The following is a 3,899-nucleotide window of genomic DNA, read 5'->3' as shown; positions in this document are numbered from 1 at the left end:
GTTGAGTGATGTATTTAATAAAAACTTGAGTGATAACTTTGCTTCAGTCCTGCAGGGTCGGTGAACTGCTGCTTAGGCAGCCTTACTGACAGTACTGACTTAGCATTAGTCTGGGAAGGTGTGGAACTGTGAAGGTGCTACGTTTTATTTTACATAAAAGTATGTGAATATGCAGATGAATTCAAATTTGTAACCTTTGTGAAAGGAATAAATCTGATTAAGAAGGGAATTTACAAACTTTGTATTCATGTTCACAGTAGAATGGGTATATAATTTTAGAGGGAAATATTCTTTATCTCTGGAGAATGTATACTCAGATTTTACAAATCACCTTTTAAAAACTGTCTCATTTAAGGAATAATTCACATGCAGCCCTAGGAAATAAAGACCTCCTCTCATTGTGTCACATCCTGCCTTCCTCCTGTCCACCTCGTGAAGTTCCTGCCAGCCTGCAAGGTTTATTTCTTGCCGTGTACCTGGCTCATCCCTCCCCCCTCCCCCCCAGTACACTAACCATTAAAGCCGTCAGGCACTAGTTCCCACTGCTGGTTAGTCCTTAGGAAGTCGAGTCCTCAATCACAGGCTTTCGAGTTAATGTGTGTGGCTCAGTCCTGTCCGACTCTGCAGCCACATGGACTGTAGCCTGCCAGGCTCCTGTCAATGTGATTCCCCAGGCAAGAATACTGAAGTGGGCTGCTATTCCCTTCTCCAGGGGGTCATGGAAACTTAAAACAATCATACATAAGAGGAATACTAGATCCCAGGAGTAGGACTTCCTTGGTTGTGCTTTTTTAATAGCACAAGGCAAGAAAAAATGTAGCTGTGATTATAACTTGAATTCAAGTCCCTCCGCTGTCACTTAATTACCCGAAATAGGCTATAAACCTCTATCAGTCTCTTACCTGTTTGTTACATGGGGATGATAGTCTTTATCCAACAGGGCCTTTTAAATGAAATATTTCATTTATGCTGCTTACCGTAAGAAATGGCATTTGAAGCATCTTAGATTATCAAGGAAGAGGCTTCAAGGGTGAAAATAAGGTTTCTGGTCATTTTGAGCTACTCAATAGGGACTAGAGCCTGAATTAGGCCTTCCTTATAAAAGAGGTACAAGAGAAGAAGTCTGGAAAGAGATATATGAGGTCAGTGTAGCCTTGTTTTAACCTGAAACCTCCCTTTTCCTCACCTGTAGGGAGACCACGGCCTATGGGCAAAGAATCTTTAAATGGTTGGGAGAGGCACAGCGTGGATATCAGTTTTGTTAAACACATGAAAATCATGAAATTTAAATTTCCCCGTGTGTAAGTCAGGTTGGAAGGTAGCCATGCTCATTTGTTTACATCAACAGAGAGCAGTCCATGGCTGCCTTCTCGCTGCAACAGCAGAAGGGTAGAGAGACACAAACCACCCGGCTGGTGGAGGCTGACATGACTGGCCTTTATAGACAACGCTCGCTGACCGGCACTCTAGGGGTCAGTTCACTCATGGCTCTTTTCTTCTGACTGAAACAAGTTCTGCCACACTGGATGGATGTTTTCCTCAGTCCCAGGAAATGGGAACAACCATTTTATCAACTTATTGACCAGAGATATATTAGTACATCTTTTGTTACCTGGAATGTTTCAATATTCACTTCCATAACAAATTGCTGGCCACAGGTGGTCATTTCTGCAGAAATCCCTGGGTCAGTAATGTATTTACAATCACTCCGTGCCTGGGTGACTGTACATCTTGTCATTGCTCCCACTTACTACACCTCTGGGTGTGTGCACTAGTCTTCTCCCTCAGTGCCCTGCAAGCTCTGGCAGAGATCGTTTGCTTGACTGGTGACAAGCCTGGTACACTGTCAGTACTTTGGAAATTGAATGAGCAAAGTGAAATGTTTTAGGGTATCTCTATCCCAAAATATTCTTGGAAATACCGACTTTATCATTAATAATCTTTGTGGTTGGCAAAGCAGTTGTCACTGGCACACCAAACAGCAACACTTCAGTCAGACCTCATACAACCCCTCCTTCCTTGCATAATCTGATATATATATATGCAATTTTATAAGCCCTTTTTATAAGTAACATGCTGTGACATTTAAAGTGCCATCTCTTTCCTTGAATCCCAATGTGTTATTTTCAGGGAGATATCCGAACTGAAGGTCAAGGATTGATGATCATACTTATCTGGTATTTAAAAAAATAACTATTTTCCCAGTCAGATAATATTCTACTTCACCTTCCTTCACCAAATTCCCAGTCACATCTGTTTCAGTTCAGTCGCTCAGTTGTGTCCGACTCTTTGCGACCCCATGAATCACAGCACGCCAGGCCTCCCTGTCCATCAGCAACTCCCGGAGTTTACCCAAACTCATGTCCATCGAGTTGGTGATGCCATCTAGCCATCTCACCCTCTGTCGTCCCTTTCTCCTCCTGCCCCCAATCCCTCCCAGGATCAGGGTCTTTTCAAATGAGTCAAGTCTTCGCATCAGGTGGCCAAAGTATTGGAGTTTCTGCTTCAACATCAGTCCTTCCAATGAACACCCAGGACTTATCTCCTTTAGGATGGACTGGTTGGATCTCCTTGCAGTCCAAGGGACTCTCAAGAGTCTTCTCCAACACCACAGTTCAAAAGCATCAATTCTTCAGCGCTCAGCTTTCTTCATAGTCCAACTCTCACATCCATACATGACCACTGGAAAAACCATTGCCTTGACCAGACGGACCTTTGTTGGCAAAGTAATATCTCTGCTTTTTAATATGCTATCTAGGTTGGTCATAACTTTCCTTCCAAGGAGTAAGTGTCTTTTAATTTAATGGCTGCAGTCACCATCTGCACATATGTTTCAGTTCAGTCAGTTCAGTCGCTCAGTCGTGTCTGACTCTTTGTGACCCCGTGAATCGCAGCCCGCCAGGCCTCCCTGTCCATCAGCAACTCCCGGAGCCGACTCAAACTCATGCTCATGGAGTCTGTGATGCCATCCAGCCCTCTCATCCTCTGTCGTCCCCTTCTCCTCCTGCCCCCAATCTTTCCCAGCATCAGGGTCTTTTCCAATGAGTCAACTCTTCGCATCAGGTGGCCAAAGCACTGGAGTTCAAGCTTCAGCATCAGTCCTTCCAATGAACACCCAGGACTGATCTCCTTTAGGATGGACTGGTTGGATCTCCTTGCAGTCCAAGGGACTCTCAAGAGTCTTCTCCAACATCACAGTTCAAAAGCACATCTGTTTAGGGACCACTAATAAAACGCAGGAGGTTTTTAATAGTAGAGGAACACTATGTAAGTTGTGGCCATCATGTGCAAGTTGCTCATGTTCGACTCATTGTGACCCTTCCCCCACCACTCCCCACCGCACTGACTGTAGCCCACCAGGCTCCTCTGTCCATGGGACTTCCCAGGCAAGAATACTGGAGTGGGTTGCCATTTCCTCCTCAAGGGGATCTTCCCAACCCGGGGACTGAACGCACGTCTCTTTGAGTCTCCTGCATTGGCAGGCAGATTCTTTACTACTATGCCACCTGGGACGCCCTAACATGAGGTAAATTAAAGATGGCAGAGGAAATTACAGGCTGAATTCCCTGACAGCTCTTGACTTCACTGTCTTGAAATCTAAAAATTGCCATCTAATACAGTGACAGCTTTCAAGACTTAGATTGTTCCTTGCTTCTAAAAATGTTATATTTTCTCCATAGGAAAATTAGTTTTTTTCTGTCAATAGTAAATAATCAAATTATGCAAGACTCATCTCCTCTTCAGTGAGCAAGTGAGTCCTCCCTTTCAGAGATCTTCACAGATCCCTCAGTTGCTATCCTGCCACTATATAAGTGATGGTTATTCAATTGAGTTTTTCTGCATAAATAGTTCTTTAATCCTGAAAGGAAGCAGTATGATGGGACAGACACAGTCAACGG

The sequence above is a fragment of the Cervus canadensis genome, chromosome 9 (genome assembly GCF_019320065.1).
Source record: "Cervus canadensis isolate Bull #8, Minnesota chromosome 9, ASM1932006v1, whole genome shotgun sequence".
NCBI lineage: Eukaryota > Metazoa > Chordata > Mammalia > Artiodactyla > Cervidae > Cervus > Cervus canadensis.
Note: the sequence above shows the minus strand (reverse complement) of the source record.